The 12,912-nt window shown below is 36.0% G+C and overlaps 1 protein-coding gene across 2 annotated transcripts in view; it reads left to right on the top strand.

Annotated features, from left to right (window-relative positions):
- The first annotated feature begins 11,515 nt into the window (after positions 1 to 11,515).
- tafa3a (TAFA chemokine like family member 3a) overlaps positions 11,516 to 12,912 on the top strand; it is a 106,197-nt gene continuing 104,800 nt past the window's right edge. Inside the window, exon 1 of one of the 2 annotated variants that reach the window (XM_085159252.1) lies at positions 11,516 to 12,413. The gene's annotated coding sequence lies outside the window, so the exon portion shown is untranslated. The remainder of the gene's footprint in view (positions 12,414 to 12,912) is intronic. The other variant, XM_085159253.1, reaches the window with a different exon arrangement.

Below are 12,912 nucleotides of genomic sequence, written 5' to 3' on the forward strand. Positions count from 1 at the left end.
GAATGATAGGACAAGGAAAGCATGGTGAGCCGCTGGAGGTGGGAAGGAGTAGAAATCATTAGTTACTGCACTTAAGTTGAATTTTCAGGTATGTGTACTTTACTTGAGTACTTATTTTTTAAAGTGGGCTGAAAGGAGCGCAGATGTCCTTAACCCAGATAGCGCTACAGAAGAGGAGGAAGCATGAGTGAAGTGACGTTTTTTTAATGGCAGGCAATTTCAAATTTAACGTTTCTATCAGCTCGACAAACATCAGCGAACACACAAACTCTTTGTGTGCAGTTTATCATATAGTGTATTGCTAGCTAAAGGTCCAGCTGCTGTATTTCACAGGGAGACAAAAGAAAGAGAGCTAACCTCACTCAGAGATGGAGAAAGATACAGACAGGAGAGGGAGAACAGAGGTTAGATTTAAAGGTAAGGACTCCTCAGTGGAGCTTGATAAATTGCAGATTTAAAGATTACATGTAATGTCATCATTTTAATCCTGCATTGGATTTGTATATGAAAATGTATTTTCATATTGTGAAACCTGCAAAACAAACTAACTTTGAATTATTGAAATGTTGCATGAAAATACTGGTAGTTTTGTGCAGGATAAATAGATTAGGTTGCAGTACTGTGGTGAATTCACAGTAAAGCTTTGTGTGTGACTCTGTGGTCAAAGTTCAAGTGTACCAGAGATTAATTTGCATTTAAGCTGATGATGCTTAGACTCATTCACTGAATACCATTTTATACCAACTGTATACGGTCTAGTATAATGACAGTACAAACAGCATAGTCTCAGTGTAGGGGAAGGACATCAGCCATGATAGCTTGTGAAACTTTATACATCTTGTTAAATTCAGTTGCGTAAATCTACAACAGGTCAGCTGATAACAACCTGTACATTAAGAAAATCTACTGAAGCTTTGTTAGTAGAATTGTCCTTTGAAGAGCTTTTTACTTTCTTACTTTGAGTACATTTCACAGCCTGTACTTTTTCACTGTACTTGAGTAAAGAATTTTCTTCAGTACTTCAGCTTTTACTGGAGTACTTTTTAACACAGGTATCTACTTAAGTACAGAAAGTCTGTACTTTTGCAACCTCTGGTGGCCGCCTAGTCTAAAATAAGTAAGAGAGGAAGAAGGCTGTAGCATCTCCCTAAATGTTGGTGAGATGAACTAATGGAAACAAAATCAAAAACAGGACTGATGGAAACTCTCAACTCAACCCATAATTAATAAACAGAACTACAAAATCAGCAGAAGGATAAAGCTGGTGCTGATGGAGCTAAGGGAGGAAAAGTGCAGGTCCAAGACTGACATGCACATGTGTTGAGCCATCTGCAATCAGTCAGCTCTAAGAATAAATCAGAAAGGAGAGCACGTTTGTGAGAATGACAAGAAGACAATAACAGGTTCGTGTATGCTCCCACATACGCATGTAACACAACCCAAGAGTTTTTTAGGGCAGAGAAATGGGATGTTCTTCAGTGACCATTCAAGTCATGAGCAGCAATGGAAGGTAGCTTCAGTAGACCTATCAGGATGCAACGCTTGTTGATGTCCATGGATTCAGCATGTAAGTCACTGACTGAAAGGCTCAACAATCGTTATATTAGAAGTGTACCACAAAGCTATGTATAAAAATGGTTGTAATTCAGAAACAGTTAAAGCAATATTTTTCTAATACCCCTTAAATTAAAGCACTTGAATCACATATTGATTGTCTGATTTAAAGCCACTGTGCTTGTATACAGAGTCAGAATTGTTAAATAAATGTTTCAATGTCTGAAAACAAAGGGACATATCTGTGAATATGAAGAAAACTGATGTTTTGATTTAAAATGTAGGACTTATGACTTACAATTTTTTTTGCTGTTTTTTCAATTAAATTCACTTTAGTTCAATTCATTTTTCAAATCAGTTTTATTCACTTATACTGTATGATGTGGTTCACCCAGACACAGCTATAATGTTTGGACAAACACCCAGTTCTACAGATGCACATATACATAAAGCAAATGCATGCCAAACAGAATTAGGCAGATGCCCACTGATAATTAATATTGAAAAGCAAGCACTCAGATTGGTATAATCACCTTAAAACTACTCCCACCCCCCACACACCCTCCATTAAAAGCCCTCCAAACCTTAGTGTAGAGCCCATAAAAGAGCCTCTTATATGAACAGGCCCTGTGCCTGATTTTCCATTCTGTAGTACACTGTGACGTGTAGCGCTGCTTTCCAAATCAATGTAAACTAAATTATAATGCCATGAAAAAAAAGTGGCTGTCAGTCAGAGCTATGCATAGGAGCAGAAACCACAAATTTGCAAAAATTAAATAAATGAAAAATTAATTTAAAAAAAAGGACAAAAATTAAGGTCACCCAAAAGAAAATATAACTGCACAAAGGGCAACGCTGAGACAGCAATATAATGAAATAAATTGAACTAAGCAGTTCCAGCTGAGAGCTAAGAGACCTCTCGATATTAAAATTAAAAAGAGAGAGAGAGAAAAAGGAGATAGGGTATTGCTGTCGACCACATGGAAACACTGGGAGATATGCAGGATTATGTACATATACAGTGAATACTGTATAAAATCAACATATATTCTTTACATAACTTATTTTGTAGTATATTAGTAATTACATTGTCATTATTGTACATTACTTACAGTATATATATGCTTTGGTATCATTGTTTATTTAAACTTTGAAACCAATTAAGTCTTTTTAGTTGAACAGGTATAAAATCAAACACATGGATTCTTCATTATTCATCATTCTTTGGTATCAGCAACAGATTTTAAGTCCTTTAAAAACTGTTGCTTAAAACTAAACAGCTTCAAACAGTTAAAGCTGTTTAACTTTGACTGTCAAGCCTATTTAGAATAAACTAGAATAAATAAAATTGTATTTTTAATATTTTAATATTTAATTACAAATGATAGCAAGAAAGATGCTCTCTGATGCTCTGCTTTTTTCATAGTTACATGTTAAAATTTTCTTGCAAAGGACTGGACTCTACTGATTCGAGGAGGGTGATTACATTAGAAAAGCTAAAAAAAAAAAAATGTAGAGGATGGCAAACACCGGATTTCTATTAGCTTGACAATAGAAATGTTGTTCTAAATAATTCCTTAAATTTGATCAAGAAGGCTCTAATAAATAATTATCTGTAACTTTGTAATGGTAAAGCAGAACACAAAGCAGCTGGAGTTTAGCAACAGACAAGAGTCATTATTGTGGGCCAAATTTCAAAGAATGGCAGCATCATAATTGAGTTACATAATTACATAATTATCGAGGCCACCGTCCATCTTTCAGCTAATAGTGCTCTAGGACAGAGGCTAATTTAAATGCTGCACTACTGATTGTTTTCACTCTTACAAATCACATTTTCCAGGTAAGCAAAACATCCATTAACCAATTTTAGTTGTCAGCTTCAGTCCTGTTTACCGACTTTGTAAATTTGTTCTGAAAGACACACACACACAGCTTATTCCAAGTTCCCATATGCGCCTTTTTGTTTCTTCACCAGGCTGTGGACACTAGTGCAACATGTTATTTGCAGCAAATGAAAGCTGAACCATGAGTGTAAAGAAAGTCCCAATGTCCCAAAAAAAGTGAAGCTGTAACCCAAAACAGAGGAATGCCAAACTGAAACCCATCACTAGAATAACCAGTAAATAAAGACTAAATTCCATCAGAAGAGTTAACCCACTAGAATTAAAAAGGAAAAAAAGCAAACTCAACCTGACAATAATTAGAAATTTAGAGTACTAGAACAAGGGTGAACAGAACAGAAGGAATTTAATAACATAAACCCCAAAATTCCAGAGGAACTAAAAAAAAACCCCCATGACAAGCCCATTAAAAAAAAAAAAAAGGCGACATTGTGTGAAATATAGATAATAGGAGAATTGAATGATTTTCAAACCTCATAAACCCATATTTCATTCAGAATAGAACATAAAAAACAGTAAAATGTCTAAGTTTTAACATTTAACACATTTCCTGAAATATACTAACTCAGTTTGAATTTGAGAGCAGTAACACATCTCAGAAAGTTGGATGGAGACAACAGAAGACTGGAAAAATAGGCAGTACTAAAAAAGAAACAAGTGGAGAAACCGTTTGCAACTAATCACGTTCATTTGATCAATAACTGACTGGTAGGGGAAAAAAGCATATTAGAGAAGCTCTGCCCATGCTTACTCAAAAGGCAAGATGGGCCAAGGTTCACCTGCATCTACAAACTTTGGAACACTTTCAGAATAACATTCTTCAACATAAAATTTTGAAGACTTGGAATATCTTAACATTTACTTTGCATAATATCATCAAACGTTTCTGAGAATCTGGAGAAATCTCTGTGCGTAAGGCAAGGTTGAAGATCAATAAATGATCCCTGTGATCTTTGTGTCTTCAGGCGGTATTGTAATAAAAACCAGCATGATTATGTAAGTAAGTAAGTAAATAAGTAAAGTTTATTTATTAAGCGCTTTTCATAGACAGGTAGTCACAAAGCGCTGCACACAGAGATTAAAATAAACAGTACAATAAATAGCAAAATGCACAATATACACAATATAGAGTTTAAATATAAATTAAAAATATAAAAATATAAAAAGCATTGGTCAACAGAAAGCTTGTTTAAACAGTAAAGTTTTTAACTGTTTTTTAAAGGATTCCATGTCATGGGAATCACTGCAGGGGTTCAGGAACTCTTCCAGAAATCCTTGTTTATGGACACAGTTCATCCATAAATCCAGGTTAAAGCTCTATCAAGCAAACAATAAGCCATATATGATCCACAAATTGTCTCTGGGTCAAAGCTCATTTAAAATAATTTATATTTAATATATTTCAACAATTTGAAATACATGAAATTCAAAACTGTGTTCAGACGAATCGAAACCTGAACTTCTTTTTGCAAACATGAATGCAAGCAGAGGGATCATTGGGCTTGCTCAGTTAAAAAGCTTACGTCTCTAATGGTACAGACGTGCATTAGTGCTGTCAACTTTCACATCTGGAAAGGCACAATCAATGCTGACAGGCATATAGAGATCTTAGAGCAACATGTGCTCGCATCCAGATCATATCTGCATGCACTTGTTAAAACAGCATGGCTTTGAAGTTGAAGAGCTGGGGTACTGCACTGCAGTTCAGACGTTTCTCCAACTGAAAACATTTGTCACATTATAAAATGAAAACTACGACAGAGATGACCCAGGAGCAGCTAGGATCTTGTATCAGACAAAAATGGGACAACATCCAACTCATTACAGTCCATCAGCTCAGGCCCCTCAGGTGTCACTGCCATTAAATTCAAAATGAAATAATATTTATCTTAAATTGCACATTTTCTAAGTGTAAACATTTGATATGTTTTCTGTGTTCTATTGTTAATAAAATATCCATTATGAAATTTGCATTCTGTTTTATTTACATTTTACTTTACTTAGCAACTTAATTGGACTTGGGGCTATACTTTACAGTTTAAATGAACATGTTATATTGAGAGCCTATGATGACTTGAATATGCTGCAGTGTCAAAGTAGAAGCACCCGTAGGCTAAATATAGAAAGTGTTCTCCTCAAATAGTCAAATTATGTAGGAATGCTGACTAGTTTTACTTTTTATGCTATTATCTTGGTAGAAGTTACAACTTGAATAAAATAAACAAATTCTTGTCTTCTTTTTCTTGCAACCTTTTCAGGGTCTCTATAGCAGATCACCTGCCTCCATGTCACCCTATCCTGTTCTGTCACACCAACGATTTGCATGTCCTCCATCACTACATCCATGAATCTTCTCTGTGGTCTGCTTAAATGAGCCAAATACTTTTGCTGTAAGCGCTTTTAAAACAAACTTTAGTAGATATAGAGCGACGCTTACACTGTGATAAGTCCTCCAACAGATGGAGCTAAAGAACTACCATACGAAATCAGCTTAGCTGGCCTAGGAATGTGGTGATGTCGAAGAGGTAAACAGGAAATTTTCATTTGTTGTGTTTATTAGCCTCTAAAACAGTTGAGAATGTTTATGCCTTGCATGTTATAACTGACTGACTGATACAAACCCATATATGTATGTTAGCATATCATCTGTTTATCACTTTTTGGACTTGCCTTTTCAACAGCAGCTGTTTAGGTGCAAACTGTCCACACCAGCAGATGCTGGCGAGTGATAAAAGGAAATTAAACAATTTTGTTTGCCTCAAAGGATGGATTTTTTTCCTCTACTTTTATTTTCTCTTCCAAAGATAAAGTACTTCCAACATCCAGTAGCAGTGGATGAAGATTTAATCTCTCTCCTGATGAATGACCCACTATTTCTCTGACAGAGGCCGCTGAGGCAGACTGCTCAGAATCCAACGGAAGCAGTGAAATGACGGGAGAATTTCTCTCCATGATTACTCTAGCTTTCTGAGTGTTTGCCTGCGAGTGTGTATACGGTGATAGTGCAGACACTGGCCCCATTTTAAAACTCTGGTGAAAGTAAACAATTGATATGCAGATTATCAGGACACAAAACAAGACTTAGAAATATTAGACATCTAAGGTTCATATTTCATTGTGTGACAATGCAAAATAAATTCTTTTCAATCAGATCCACACTACAACATTTTGATTTAAGCAAGGTTTTCATCTTGTCTTGTCTAATGTTATGGTTTGAATAAGGAGGAACTGAAGGAAAATATGCCTGCTTATTTTACTCAGGTACTGGCTCACTCGTCCGTATCACAGGAAGAGGAGGAAAGACTAAAATTACGACTTCAATATAATATTCCTATGTAAATTTTAAAGTGTAATAATATTTTAATTTTCTTTTACATTTTTGTTTTAGTGCAGCTTTATTTGACAGCTAAATTTATTAAAGATTTTCCATTTTTTATACTTTTACCTCCTCCTTCATATAGTTTCTGAAGAACACTGTACTTCTGCTTCTCCATAGCTACTTTACAAACTATGCTTTTATGTTAAATGGTACCTGATGCACTTGAAATTCAATTCAGTTAAAGTTTATTTATACGGCACCAGTTCCCAACAACAGTCGCCCCAAGGCACTTATATTGTAAGGTAGAGATCGTGCAACAACAGAGACAATAATAATACAATACAAGAGTCCCTTTTAACAGGAAGAAACTTCCAGCAGTACCAGGCTCAGGGAGGAGCAGCCATCTGCTGTGACTGGTTGGGGTGAGGTGAGGAAGACAAGTCAAAGAGACGCTGTGGAAGAGAGCCAGAGATTAATAATAACAAATGATTACATAAATGCAGTTAACCTGATTCAGTTTCTTGTGAGTTGTTTGTAGTTTCTGTTGCTGAGTATTTCAGTACATAAACATTAATCATTAGTCCTTTTTGTCCTTTGAGGCAAAAAAACAAGAAATGTTGTTTCCACTTTTATGTCTGTACTTGATTATGTTGATGTGATTTATATTCATGTGTCCTCAAAAAAACATAATAAAAAATAAATAAATAAATAAATAAATAAATAAATAAATATATATATATATATATATATATATAAATATATATATAAATATATATATATATATATATATATAAATATATATATAAATATATATATATATATATATATATATATATATATATATATATATATATATATATAAATATATATATAAATATATATATATATATATATATATAAATATATATATAAATATATATATATATAAATATATATATATATATATATAAATATATATATAAATATATATATATATATAAATATATATATATATATATATATATAAATATATATATATATATATATAAATATATAAAAATATATATATATATATATATATATATATAAATAAATATATATATATGTATAAATATATATATATATATATATATATATAAATATATATATATATATATATATATATATATATAAAATATATATATATATATATATATATGTATATATGTATATATATATTCTGTCTATCATGGACCAATGAGATTCATTACAAATTACAAAGTATTTATAAGTATCTTGTGGTTTGGGTGGTGTGCGTTCTTATGTCATAGACTGAAACCACTGGTGTATTTGTTTTTTGAAGCTATTTTTGGTTTGGTCTCATCTTATTTACAGCCTTACATTCAGATATTAAGTTAATCAAAAAGGTTTTTGTCTCAGGTACCAGATTGAATTCATTCGGTCTCTCCCAAAAGTTCAAACTGATTTTGGACAAGTTGTGTTTAAATTTGAAGCTCCTGCCTCCTGCAATCAGCAGCTACAACTAAAACTCAAGGAACTGGTCTGTCACATATTGAATTTAAGGAATAAATGACTTTTAAATGACTTGGATGCAGTTACTTCATGCAACTTATGATTGTACTGCTGTTCTCATTGGCCAGGACACTCTTGAAAAAGAGATTTTACAGGTTAAAACAAATTGAATCTTCTCATACAATATGTTTTTCAGCAGAACAGGTACTTTTGAAGTGTATAAACATTTGTCCGTAATACTAAACGCTTCATATAAGAATGATTTTGAACGCAATACTTTCATTTATAAGCAGCAAATTTTAAGGCCAGCATATGATGATGTGCTAAGTAATCACTATGAGCCTGAAGCTCAGGCTGCACTGCTCAACGCTTCTAGTCAAGCAGTTTTTCTATTCTTGGCTCTATGTGATGACCGTCGGGGCAAATATCCCTAATATGGTCATGCACACAGCGCCTTCACCTACCTGTCATTAAAGCTTGTGCTTCGAGGGCAGTCATTGAGAATAAAGTTTAAAGAAAGGATGGAGGGAATGGCACATTTCAGACATTAAATCAGACAGTATGAAATGGGTGAAAAAAAACTGTGAATGCGGCAAAGCTACTCTAGCAGTTTCCAATAACAAAAACACTGAAGTAGAAATGAACATAATGTCACCCCTATAAGGAAAGAATCTGAATTTCCTGAGAGAAAAAAAAGCTTGAGTCAGAGTTTATAAATGTGCTGCTTTCACTTCTCTTTGAAGTAGTTAAAAACCAGCCTGCAATTAATTTTTGCTCAGTAAAGTTTCGGTAATCTCTAAAAAGCCAAAACCTCAAAGCAAAAGACTTTTGATACACTTGCCATCTACAAGATAGCTTTGCTTCTTTCAGAACTGACCTAGACGATAAAGCTGTGTAACACTGTGATTTGATACTGCCCTGTTTTTGTTTCTAAAAGGTGTACGCTCACTGTTCACTTTAAATTGAGCTCATATATTTTGACTTTATGTGGACATTATTCCTTTGTTGTTGCAGCAGTGCACTATCGGGATCTGAGAGAGTTAGTGAAGTTGGAAACTCCATTAGCAGGAGCCACTGATGAAAACCCATCAAAGGCTCAGCAATTGCGATTGAGGTCAGGGGAAAGACCTGGCAGTGAAACCACACAAAGCCATAAAGCCTAAGGTAGCTGCCGCTCATCGAGCATCAGCACTTGAGGAAGAATAACTGTGTCGTTGTCTGCAGACCTGTTGAATTAAAGGGGGCATTAACTGCTGCTTCCGCTGCATTATTGATGGAGAGCTCCATTCCCGAGGCCGTAATGCCTCCTATTTTTTCCCTTGCAATTTTCTGGTAGACATCTCACTGTCTTCAAACACACTTTCGTGCCGAAAGAGAGCGAGGGTTCAGGCAGAGTGCTTGCACTGTTCCCCGCAGGTTGCTTTTATTTTAAGCTGAAGCACCACAATCAGTGTCGAACCACGAAGCCTCCACAACTGAAAATAATCACAGCATGACAAGCATGGGATGATTGGGGTTATGCAAGGTGCCACCTACAGTAACAAGACCGAAAAAGGTAGTCAGGCTTCCTCAGAGAGGTTGCAAATCACATGACAGCTCAAGTGCAGCAGATATGCGTTTCTCCGTGTGTTTTGACCTCAAAGAGACAAAACCAGAGACTGTTATTAGAGTTTGATGGCAAATTCTCACTAACTGGAGTTTACCTCATGAGTCACCTCAGCTCCCACCTACAATACATTTGTTGTAGAACTCCCTAACAAAGGCTCACACTGCTGGCTTTATCTGCTCTCACACAGCTTGAGACACCTTACCTCCCGGCTGACCTCATCCTGTCATATGATTTAATGAGCGAAGCCGTGTCACAAACCACAGTGGCAGAGGTGTGACAGGATAGGTCTATACAATGCATAGAAGATTAATGAGGCCATCTCCTCCTTCAATGTGTGTGAGAAACGCAGCTCGAGGAGGAAAGAAACTTGATGACTTTAGAAATTATGTGATATAAATGACGCACACAGAATCAAAATAACAGCTCCTCTATTTATAGTCAGTTATGAAGCGATGCGAAGCCTGTCTCTGGTCTACATACACTATCTGGGTTGAATTTTATAGCTCGGCAGTGATAATGGTATGACATTTTTCTTGTACACTATCCATGGGTTTTTGTGTGTAGTGCCCTTTGATTTTACTTGCACAAGTGTGCTTTTGCGCTGGTGTTTATGGAGTTTTCTGTGAAGTAGATGGCTTTGGCTTCATGATGATAACACTCTCGGAGGGCGGTCCAAAATCAATCAAATACAAGTCCAAATGCTTGCATCCCATCTCCTACAGGCTATTTCAAAGGTTGGTATTGATTATTCCACCCATTCTTGCCATTCAGGGGGGGCCGACGAAAGAGCATGCTTGAGAAATGGAGAGATGATAATGAAATTAAAGGAGGGGAGGCTTTTGTAGCCTGGACACTAATGCATGGGGAGAGTGGAAGCTGAATGTCAAAGACACAAAAATGTGTTATCGTAAACTCGATGAGTATTCACGAGCCTAATTCATGTCATAATGCTGAAGTTCTTCAGAGTGGCTCGTTCGCACCAATTGTATGTGTGGGTGGTGTGTTTGGATAGAGTAAGGGAAGGGGTTTTAGTAAGAGGGGAGTCTTTTTTGTGAGAACTGAGGAGACTCTTTATCTTGTTCTTATCCTCTGATTCTATTTTGGTCTTTTTTTTTAGAAAGAAGAAATCTTCTAGGTTACAACAAAAGATGGTGTTCATGTGTTTCACAGGGGTGTGAAAAACCCTTCAGCACACAGCTGTCTTCCTTTTTTTGTGTTCACTTGCATTTAGTGGCTCTAATGAAGATTTTAGTAGCCTTTTCACCCTCTTTTTTTAAGAATAAAAGGAAGAACATAAGAAAGAACGTCAGGTGACATCGCAGGACAACATCAGACCTTAAAGGAGGAGACTTTAATTTTCCTATTTTTTTTTAGCATTAATTTATTCAAAGCTCTGAAACTCATGGAAGAAAAGTGGATAAATAATAAATTGTTCAAAGTTGTCATTAATAAAAGTATCGAGTGCTTAAATTGCCATCATTGAGGCCTACTGGCACCACTGTTTATAAGATGTTAGGGAGCTTATTGCTATTTCTTCATAACTGAATAGGGTGCGATCTTATTTTTAAATATTAACGATGCCGGGGAGTCTATATTAAAATAAAAGTATTAAAATAAATGTAGTACTTCTTCACTTCAAAAAATTTTCACACAGTCCCTAAATCTTTTCTTGGGTCCACCCACTGACCGAAAATAGCTCAAAGCGCTTCTTCTAAAATCATGCGGCATGATAAACTGGCCTCTTTGATTTGGTTGTGTCTCAATATGAAATATGCCTTACTATAAAAACATCTTAAATAAACCAATCAGCATAAAAAGCTGCAAACAAATGGCTGCAAGTGACACTGGCGCAATTAGTGACTTATCTGATTCAGTTTTGATTTCATTGCTGTAGTTTGCTCGCTACTGCTGCATTCAAGAGGGCACGACCATCCAGTTACCAACGTCTGAAGCTTTCTGATAAAGGTCCTCCCCGTCGCCGCCGGAGACTACAATCCAACAGAACCGCTGGATGGCGCTAAAACACCAGCGCTGCATCAGGAGGCTCCACACGCGCTGTGATGAATCCGGCTGCTCTCTCATCACTCGGACAGCTCAGATCCATTTCTCCAACTGCGAGAAAACGTTGCCAAACACCCATCTGCAACCAGTATGTTGAAGAGGGATTGTAAAAATCCACTGCATCCTTGAATTCAGAAAGTATGAGTGACGGTCCGGCGTGTTATCCAGCTGCCGTGGAGCTCTGGCGGATGGGAAGTTGTGAGTCAGAGGCGGAGGACCAGTAACTTTTATAGACTTTCAAGTCCACCGCCTCCAAGTATCCAGCAGCCCCACTTTAGACTCATTTCTCTCAGGGATTGTGCCTCTGGAGAGCTTAACATTAGACCAGTGTTTTAGGTTATGTGTTGTCCAGGGCGTCTTGTAGCGACAAGGAAATGCCATTTGCCTAAAGAAGAGGCTTCCGTTTTTTTGTGGCTGGCAATGGAGAATAAATGAAAGGGACAGTTCCCGGGATTAACTGAAAGAACAACGGCAGGTAGGTTGGAATTAGAGTTTATAATTTGTTATTCCTATCTGTGGAAGTGGATACTATATATGTATATTTATATATCTATATGTATATCTATCTATCTCTCTATATGTGATTGCAATTAGTATTCTGATTTTTTAAGGCTTAACAACTCATGTGCGGCTGTGAAATGGCAGCAAAATCTACGATTGACTATGATAAATAGCTTTTTACAAATCATCAGGCAGCAATGGGCTACTGGAAACTCATGACTTTAGGTGGCGTACAGGTGTAGCCGCAGGCTGGCAAATGTTAAACTTTATGTTCTCAAGATTCAGTGAATATTAGATGTGGGCATCAACATGAATCCATCACTGACAGTTCCGATTGGACAAAAAGTTTACCCTCTGAGAGATCTGCCCATGTGCACAAAGGCACAAAAGGAACTCCCTTCTATGTGGAAATGCATGCAAGCAACATGCTACTGTTTTAAGTGATGTTTATCTATCTATCTATCTATCTATCT

The sequence above is a fragment of the Neolamprologus multifasciatus genome, chromosome 5 (assembly GCF_963576455.1).
Source record: "Neolamprologus multifasciatus chromosome 5, fNeoMul1.2, whole genome shotgun sequence".
Lineage (NCBI taxonomy): Eukaryota > Metazoa > Chordata > Actinopteri > Cichliformes > Cichlidae > Neolamprologus > Neolamprologus multifasciatus.